This window comes from Coffea eugenioides, chromosome 9, assembly GCF_003713205.1.
Source record: "Coffea eugenioides isolate CCC68of chromosome 9, Ceug_1.0, whole genome shotgun sequence".
Taxonomy (NCBI): Eukaryota; Viridiplantae; Streptophyta; class Magnoliopsida; order Gentianales; family Rubiaceae; genus Coffea; species Coffea eugenioides.
This window is the reverse complement of record NC_040043.1, coordinates 5,059,330-5,069,685: the sequence shown is the minus strand read 5'-3', so window position 1 is coordinate 5,069,685 and position 10,356 is coordinate 5,059,330. Positions and strand designations below refer to the sequence as shown.

Here is a 10,356-nt window from a genome sequence, read left to right as displayed (position 1 = left end):
GCAGATAAGAGGTTTTAGGTTCAAATTCTAAAAAAAAAAAAAAAAAGGTGGTTTGCAATTCTCACCCAATCATTCAGGCTCTTAAATCCTCTTGTACTACAAGGGAATTGATATCACATGATTCGGGCCCTATTAAGTAGTAAGTACTTGAGTTGTTGCACCTGGTTGACGACAAAATGATTTGTATGAAAAGTCATAGTATCATTTTCAATTATAAACACCAAATGCCCTAATTATTTGTTCAAAGCTCAAAAAAGACCAACTCAATTTGTGTCTTCACTAATTAGTAATACTACTTTCACCTAATTAACACACACAAGTTGCTAGCTAGCTTGGAATTTAACGGAAGCCATTTTGATCATTATGGCCGACAAAAAATGAATAGGATAGGCATAATTTGAAGTTCTGAACACAGAGAGATTGTCTGTTCTTGAAATTATTGATGAGTCTCCTTTTCCTGTTCTCCAAGAATAAATCACATGCTGCAATAAGTTATTGAAGTTTTGAGGTTTTCTACTCAAAAGTAGCGCTACTGAGAAATTTTGACCCTTCTTCCAGCCATACCTACACCTAGCTAGTTTGGAATTCTTCTATTAGCAAGCCACAAAATAAGACACAATTATTATACTACGTACCCAACTTCTTTACATGTCCAAACGGCTTTCGTTTTCATTATCTGCACTAACAAAACTATTACAACATAAAATTAAGACGAAATTGTACATATATCTTGATTGCAAGAACTTCGTACGTGAACACAATGATGCTTGGGAAAAAGTACCACTTTGCTTTTGTATGCTTTTTTAAAAAAAAAATGAATTTATGATCAAGGGAACTAGTAGCTCACTGCTATATAAGTTGTACAAGGATATGATTATCTTTCTAAGGTAATTTTCGATGGAAAAGGGAAGAAATGAATGAATCCCTATACCAATCAATAACCAACGACTAAAACAGCTAGATGTATATGATAAATCCAAAAAAAAATATCTGAGTAAATGAAAAGGAAAGCTAAAGAGAAGACATTAATTCAGCATAGTTGCCGGCAATTCAATAACTGTCAATGTTCGTTGATCATTTACTCACCAACTCATACTCAACTGGCCATGGAGTTTTGATTGCAGTATATATAATGCAATGAATGGGTAGATAGGGTCTCGATCGCTCTCTCATGCAAATGGCAGAGGAATAGAAGACCATAATTAGATTCATATTTTCATTCTTTCTTTCCGTTTTCGGGTTGAAGTTTGCACATCCATGTCTTTTTTTCTGAATTTGGGAACCCCAAAAAATTTTAAATTTTTTTTGGTTTTTCAAAGAAATGAAATCAAACCTGTAAATCTTCTGTTTCAGATGATAAGTATACCATGAAATTGTAAATTGAGTCTACTTGCTCAGTTTTGGCTAGTTGAATTTGTGTTTGTTGATTACAGATTGGTAAGTAGTAGCTTGGTTCTACTAGAGACCTGTTCCTGCTATAACATTAATCATTAGAAGTTAATAGTTTACCTAAAAAGAAAAAATGATAAGCATATACTCTATAAAAATTTTCCATTTCTTCGACGAGTACTTGACCTGTGTCCCGCAGACGACTATTTATTAGAGGTTTAAAGCAAGTATGCCTGAGTTGGTGTGGGTAGAGAACTTTACCAACGCAACTACCCTAAGAAGGAGAGCTTTCTATTGATGAAAACATAAAAGTTTTGTAAAGACTTCGAAGCACTATGTCATGCATGATGTCCTATTCAATCAAAGGCAAACTACCTATAGGGACGACTTGAATTTATAGATACATACGTAGAGTTCAACACAACAGGCACATGATATTTGAGAAGACACGTTACAATTGACGGGGGTACTTTTAACGGTTTTATTTATGCAAATATGTGTGTTAAATTTAGGAAAAATAGTTCAAAATGTCTCTCGCATTTCATCAAATGAATTTTTCATTCTTCACTTTTCAAATGAAAAATTTACATCCCTTATAAAATCAAGTCGATAAAATTTAGTTCTAATTTAGATTTTCGACCGCTTTTATCCTGACCCACCCATGGTCATTTTTTAAGGGAAAAAATGGTTAGATTTTATTTATAGTTAAATAAATGACTTGATCCATATTTACATTTACTCCTTAAAAAAAAGGATCTGACTTGAACCGTATTCATTTTTTCTTTAAAAAAATGGCATCTGACGCACAATCGATATTTATTTTTGCTACTAAAAAAGTAGAATCTAACTTTTTTGTACATAAAAAATGATTGTATGTGGATTATGCAGTAATTTCCGGTTAAAAAATAGTAAAAAATTTAGGTTGAGATCAAAGTTTGCTAATTTAAATTTGTAAGGGACATAAAATTAATATTTAAAAAGTGAAGACGAAAAAGTTCATTTGGCGAAATGTGACGAACTTTTTGAACGATTTCTCCTTAAATTCAACTAACAAATTTAGATTTGAAAACTAGTTAGTCAACCTCTTAATTAATTGTTAAGCCGTAGCCCAAGTGCAGTGAAGATGTTTTTAAGATTTTTCATTCCATTTTCATGTAAATAAGCCAAATATAAATTAATAATAGCTGTCATGCCTGGTATTTCTGGTGTTTGAATAAATTTTTTTAAAAGAAAATCTTCGAATTTACAACCACCTAGACTAATTAAAGACTACAAAATATCACGAATAATTTTTTGTCTCCATAAATGCTATTTTTGTTGTGACTAAATTTGGGTGATAGGTCATTTTATCCAAGAGTGTTCTAACATGGAACTGACACGACCATGAATCGAATCACCATGCATAGTGGTGTATTGCACTATCTTTATTGCAAGGTTGGGGCCTTGATTCATCACTGGCAAAGCCAAGAAAGTGGCAATGACAGAAGCTTTATTTGGCAGCATAAACATGCATTTATTCAAGTTGTTCGGCCGACAACGTACAATTCAAACCGCAGGATGTAAATGTAAGAGCAATGCGCACACTCAAGTTGGTAGAGACTAATATTACGTTTTTGGGTTAAAAGGCCTTAAAATTTTTTTCCTGAAAGTAATATTTAAGTACAGTGTAAATTAGATGATGCATAAAAAAGGTTGATTTACGTTATTATCATTTCCTTCTTTCTTAAAATATATTTTTATCACATCCTTATAACACTCATAATATATAAGATTTAGAAGTTGTTTGGTTCGGATTCTGGATTTGGTATCATAATTGAAATTAGAATTATAGACCCTACTAAAGCTACAAACGAATCAAACCGCTCGCAAGCGGCTCGAGTTCAAACTCGAGTCGAACTCAGTCAACATCGATCTCAAGTCGAGATCGAGTTGACCAAGTCGAATTCGAGTTCAAACTCGAGTTCAAAAATACTAAACTCGTTAGTTCGCGAGCTGGCTCGAACTCGATTATATATATATTATTTTATTATTTTAATAGTAAAATTATATATATATCTCTAATATTTTATTATTTGTTAAGAAAAATTATTATTTTATTTATTTTTAAAAATAAAATAATTATTTTTTTATTTTTTTAAACTCGAGCTCGAGTTTGACATTTTGAGCAACTCAAGCTCGAGCTTTGTAAAATTATGTCAAGATTCAGCTGGTTTGCATCCCTAGACCCTACTATGCGTTATAATAATTCCCTCTTACGGGTGTGGTTTGGAAGTGGGATGAGTTCCATTATATTAAAGAATTAATTGAATTGAAACCCAAGTTATACGTGGAGAATGATAAAAGATAAGATCTAATACTTTCATTCCCATCAAATAATTTATCTAGTGATTTATCAAACAATAAATATGAGTATCATTAACTCTAGCCCTGGTTCCTATCCCTCATACCGATTTATCAAAGAGTCCCTTAATTAGTTTTTGCAGCAGAAAATACACAGAATTTACACATAATGCAAAGTCCAAAGTGGCCTCTCATACATGCTACTCGTTTTCCTTTTCTGGGCTTTGATTAAAATTTTCTTAGAGTTGCATTTGAACTTTCATCAACAAAGATGTACATGGCACTAACACCAAGATGATCTAGGGGAAGGGGGAGTATGATGGGAAAGGGGGAGGGGGAGTATAATCGATGCTAACAGTTATATAACAGTTGTATAATCTACTCTAACCTAATTTATGGAAGTATAGTCGATGAAAAATCCTGTCGAGAGAAGCCACCCGAAGGTGACAGCCACAATTAAGTGACAAGTATGATGGAAGGCAAACCAAGACTTTAACCAACAGCCCAAGAGGCTGTTGGCTCCTTACGTGCATATCAGTTCAGCAGTTTCTGGCCAATTTAGCTTCAACTTCTGGACTTCTGGTAATGTACGCTACTTCCACGTGTAGTTGCCAATGTCATTTTTGACTCGTTAAAAGATATACGTACTAGTGACAGAATAAGAGATAGAACATTAGTTAGACAAATTTTTGGACGAATTGTTTCCGTTTCTAGAGAACAAAAGCGTGGGATTCATTTCCACATATGATATGCAAATCAACTGTATCTCATGAAAGGGAGAGGGTTTCGCAATTGCTTTTGAATCAGTTCCATGGCTATTGGAGATGTGTGTGGGATATCAATTAAGACTATTTATTGCAGTTCATTTCAGGTTCAAGCAAAAAGTTTGAGTCATTTAAGTAGACTTACAGGCGAATTTCGTTTATACCAATGTTTTGAAACTCGCATCAAGTAACGACTCAATCAAATTCAAGGGTTAGGGGTCAATGGTTGAATCAAGATAAAAAAAAAATCAAAGAACCAAATGACGTAATAATAATGTCATAATTATATCTCAATTATATGTAAAATAAAATAATATGAAAAAATTCCCTTAAGTTGAAATATTTAATGAGTTTATAACATAGAAATGTCAATGGGTGGATTTACAGTTTCCTAAAACTAAAGGATCATAATAGAATATCAAAAAGTATTAAGATGGTAAAAGCAAATTGAATAAGATAAACCTGATCCCTTCCTTCTACTTTCTCAGCCATTAGGCCCATCACTGTTGTTTCATATTTGACTTTCATTCATTCAATGCTCACACAGACACACAAGCATGTGAATCCTCTCTCTCTATCCTCCCTTCTTTTCTTTTCTTTTTCTCCAAAACTTGATTTTAAAGCTGTAAAGAGCCTGGCAGCCATGGTAGATTGGTGATGGCAATCAGGCAAGTTGACAGGGGAAAAAAAAAAAGCAAAGAGTGAGAGTTCAACCGGAGTTTTGATCGAGTCATTTACCTTCCGGGTTTTAGCAACAACCCGGAGTGGTGGCATTGTCGGTTCAACTGGCCGAATCAGTAGCTCTAGTTTGAGTTTAACAACACTAGACTTTATATGACTAAAGAAATTAGGACAATCATGTTAAGCAAAAAAATGGTACTCGGTACTCGATACCTGTTTGGATTGTAAATTATTTGAGATATTTTTACTGTAACACTTTTTGTGATGTGATGTATGTGAGATAAAAAGGTAATTGGAAAGATAAAAAGGTGTGTTGGAAATTGTAATGATGATATAAGCAAATAAATTTTGACAAATAATCCTCAATCCAAACGTCGCATTTCATTTTTTTTATAATAGCAGTTCTACTATCATTTTCATTAAATAATTTTCATTCCTTAGAGTATATTATAAAAAGATAGCGAGGCAGCCATTATGAAATAAATGGAGTGCAATTAATATTTCTTTGTTTTTTTCTTCAAATGTCATGGTTGAGAAAACATTAGAAGAGAGAAATGCCATTTATCTCCAAGATTTAATTTAATTGATAGGAACATTAGTCCAGTAATCATGAATTTTCTAATTCGACCTTTCAATCTTCCCCTTTCTCTTTTCTCCCATTATAAAGGTAAGAGTCTCCCCTTGGACTAAAATAACAATGGTTATCTCATGCAAGATAACCTGAGCAAAGTACAAGCCCTCAACCTAGCAAAGACCTGCAAGTTATCTATCAACCAGGATTTCTTGACAATAGACTTTGTTTTCGTTTTATTCATTTCCAACCATGGCCACATTCAAAGCACAATAATTGAGAAAGGACTGTAAAAAGTTTGGCTAGGAAAATTAGACAAATTTACGAAAACTATGGGCCATTCGAAACAAAGGGCTTTAAAACCAAGTAAACCAGGATAAGGAATCAAAGTTGGTTTATCAAGGTGAACTAACGTTGAACGTGGGTCTTTATGTCGGTTACGGAGGCCCCATGTTGCAAGTCCCAACCCGGCCACATAATTACACGAGCACGATGCTAAGAGGCTTTTCTATAATATTGTTAACTGAAGCGCTAAGCTGGGAGTGCATTATGCAATTTTAGACCAACACTCCTACTCACAAATACATGCACGGCTGGTTTGGATGGAGGAAAGACAAGAGAAGGATTCAAGAGAAAACGAGAGGAAAAAAAGGAACAGCAGAAATGGGATTGCTTGGGAGTAGGGCTGCAAACAAATTGAGTCGCTCGCGCTCAAAATATTAAACTCGTTAACTCACGAGCCGGCTCGTGAGGTCGAGTATATAAATTTTTATATATTTTTTTTATTTTTTATTTTATTAGTAAAATTACATATATATCATTAATATTTTATTATTTATTAAGAAAAAATATTATTTTATTTATTTATTTTTTAAATAAAATATTTATTTTTTATTTTTTCGAGCTCAAACTCGGCTCGAGCTTTAAATTGTCAGCTCGTCGAGCTCGAGTTCGAGTTCGAGTTCAATAAAAATAAATTAAGGTTCGGCTCGATTAGGTCAAAATTCGACTCGACTCGACTCGACTCGTTTGCTGTTCTACTTGGGAGGAATTATAACCCTTGTTGGATTTGGATAGGCTACAGATGTTCGCTTGGACATTGAAAATGCGTTCTTGTCTGTAAAATGGCTAAGCTAAACACTAACATTATGCTATATTTGATGCTACCGCTTTTGGAGATTTAGGATTTGCTTTTGCATCATGGAAAGCAATGTTGTTAATCTCGAACAGAATAGTGACTCGGCTAAACTATTGACCCCGTTTGGCAAGTGAGTTTTTTGGGTGTTTGTTTAAAATTTTACTGTAGTTTACTGTAGAAGTTTCTAAAATTTTTTTTTGAAATACATTTTTTTTTTAATATTTTGAAGTGTATAGTTTAAAATTTTTGAGAAGTTTTTTGAAATTACTGTAACTAAAGTTTTTAAAAAACTTGTAGCAAACAAACTTGGCAAAAAACTTGTCTGCCAAACAAGGCCATTGAGTCAGGTTTCAACTAATCGGATTGGTTGGGCCGTTCTCCAAAACCCGCTAACATCAGTATGATATCATAACTATTTAATATTTCTATAAGTTTCAAAAATATTGAAATTAAGTTCTTGATTATATTCAGCCAACTATACAAAATGTTTCAAAAATATTAGATTTGCAAAAAAAAAATGAAAAACTAAATTAAAACAAGTTATGCAAGTTGGAATCATTGATGCTAAATTGATAAGATGATAGGAATGAAAATCATTTAGAGAAGCGAATGATATTTGTATTTACACTAGGTGTGTGGCTTTTTTTGTTCCTATTAATAAATGAAAACTTTACAATTTAGATAATTTAAATTATATTTGAAAAAAATAGAAAAAAAAATTTGAGAACCAAGTTATTAATCAAATCGGGCCACTAGTTTGACCGATTTTTTGATGATTTTAGCTGATTTTTTGCCAAATCAGTTTGGAAAGAAAATTGATTTACAATCGATCGGTTCGATCCGATCCGGATCTAACATCACTGATGGAAAAACACTTAGAAAATTTGTCTTATTATTAACCATATAGACTAAGGGCGGAAGCCCGGTGTCCACGTCGGACGTGGTCGTCCTCCGCGTGGCGGGATGGGATTGGCTTGCCCTTCGCCTTTCCTTCCGTTTTTCCCTTCACCATTCCTTCCGTTTGGTGTCGACGTTTTCGGTGGAAGTCAGTGAACTGCTCCACCAACTCTGCCCGCTGCAGACCCATTCCAAACTGCTTCCTTGAAGCGATGGACTTGAGATGACCACTCAGTCCCATTCATTCTTTAGCCTCTCTCTCATACATTGTGCATTCTCGAAGATTTGGTCAATGAGATATCTGAAGAGATCCCCATCAAATTCAACTTTCCTGTTCTCTTCTCTTCTTCCATCTCCCTTTTGTTATAGGAGAATAGATGCTGAAAAAATCAGTTGAGCCATAGTGTTCTTGTGCTATAAACATTCTTTGATCTGATCTAATTTAATCAATTTTGCTTGCTTAGGTTTTTGTCCGAGAATAGAACTCCTCTTATTCTCCCTAATTTTTTTCCCTCATGTGTTGGAAGGTGAGAATCATGCACTCACGAGGTTTGTTTTCCCCCTCGGTTTTATTATCCTGTTTTTCCCTTGTGCATATTTCTTCCTTATTTTAACCCTTCTTGCCATAACCGTTTTGTTCCTTTTTTTTCGCAGGAAATCTTTGTCGCCCTTTAAGGAGAGGAATGGGTTTTATTTTTTCTCTCAGTTTTACTTCCTCTTTTTTTCCCCTTATGCATAATTTTTTCCTTGCTTTCTTGCCATAACTGTTCTGTTTTCTTCTTTTTTCCACAATAAAATTTCGTTGCACTTTAAGAAGGGAAATAAAAAATTTATTAATGTTTTGTCTCCTTGTCTTATTGCCTAGCTTGATCTGATTCATGCATCTTGAAGAGCAATCGTCCAGGAGCAGAAAAGGAAAGAATAGTTTGATGCTGTTGGCTTCAGGTTTTTCTTCATTTTTTCTGGTATTTTTGGTATTTTTCTTCGGCCGAGATTGCTACAAGAAGGATAAGAAGTGTTGCTTGAGTGCTCAAAATAAATAGATACTATAAGGAAAGCAAGAGAGGCAGAAAGAGGAGAGAAAATAGAACACCCGAGCACGAGCGAAAATGAAAGCGAGGTAATTTTTGAAATCAGGAAACTGAGAATAGTGCTGGAGTTGCTGCCAAATCTTAGACTTATCGGAAGTTAGAGAAATTTGCTGCTCTAGCCCAATTGATTTGCGCAATTAGAAATGCCTCAAATTTCTTACTCAGAACCCAAGCTGTAAATCTTGAATTTTTCTTGTACCTTCGATTTAAATAGCCTCAGTCCCAAAAAAATTGAGCCCTTTAGTCTAAATTACCTGTAAATTTGCTATCTTAGGCATTTATGACTCATTTAATGTCACCTTAGCTTAATACCATCTATCTTTGCTAATTGGTATCCTCTCTTTTGCTATCATAAACTTCCCAGCGAGCCCTGCAATGGAGTAAAAATTGTAGCATTCCACCTAAGCATTTTCTTCTGGGGGATAGATCTTGAAGATTAGCTTCAAGATATAAAGATGGGTTATTTAGTTGTGTACTACGTGGGATTGTGTATATGGTTGTCTTTGTTTAGTTATAGCTCCATTTTCGTGTACTCTGAGATTGTAAAAGACACTGGAACATCCCAAGGCTTTGTATTTGTAGATGGGATTAGTGCCATTGGAGAAATAGATGACGATTTCATTTGTGCCACCTTGGATTGGTAGCCACCTGAGAAATGTGACTATGGAACCTGTAGCTGGGACCATGCTTCCCTTCTCATTCTGGTACTTTCCATTTTCCTGCATTTGCAGCTATTTTGTGTTTCATGTTTATGTCAGTGCGTGTGTGCGCGTGTGTGTGTGCCTTTTTTAATGTTACCTGCAAGCTTACTACGTTGGTATGCTGAAGTTGTTGATGGATTTATCCACCTGAACCAATGCCGTCTTTTATAACAAGGGGATGATGGCTTGTTTGAGCTGTATATTTCAGCTTCAAATTCATTTCTGGTTAAAAAGATGTGATTTTTATGCTTTAGATGGTGTGTCAGAAAAGTCGTTTGATGGCTGCGAATTCCACTCTGATGCTTTCGGCAATGAAGTTGTAAAAGGGGAAGAAGACAATACTTGTTGCTTATCATTTATGCTCTGTTTTGTTTGCCTTTTGATTAAAGTCCAAAAGATCTTGATTGTGTTCTGAGAGAGATGTTAACGAATTTCAAATTGTCCAAAATGATTCTGGGCTATTATATGCAGTGACCAATTTGAATTAAAAGATTAGTGTTTAATGGACCGGTTTGATCTGTTTCTTGTTTTATTTGCAGGATCTTAACAACATAATTTTATTAAATGCAGTAAAAGGTATTAACTTTTTCTAGCTTTCTTGATTACTAAAAATGGCATTCTAACGTTATAGTCCCGTTATGGGAGCTCAAGTTGCTATCCTCCCCTAATTTTGCAGCTTTTTCGCCATTAAAGATTAGACTTGGGGGCACCCTGCAAGATAATGTCATATATCAAACTCAGAGCAATCAATGCTGCCATTCATTTGTTAAGAATTCCTCAGAGT

General features: G+C 34.4%; 1 long non-coding RNA gene across 2 annotated transcripts; it reads left to right on the top strand.

Moving 5' to 3' along the window:
• Window positions 1-8,536: 8,536 nt before the first annotated feature.
• Window positions 8,537-10,319, top strand: LOC113783767. 2 transcript variants are annotated; one of them, XR_003469970.1, is made up of 3 exons: window positions 8,537-8,725; window positions 9,454-9,575; window positions 10,112-10,216. It is a non-coding gene; the product is annotated as an uncharacterized LOC113783767 (long non-coding RNA). The 2 variants fall into 2 exon arrangements; XR_003469969.1 differs by lacking the exon at window positions 8,537-8,725 and adding an exon at window positions 10,249-10,319 and having other exon boundaries at window positions 9,197-9,575; window positions 10,112-10,148.
• Window positions 10,320-10,356: the final 37 nt, after the last annotated feature.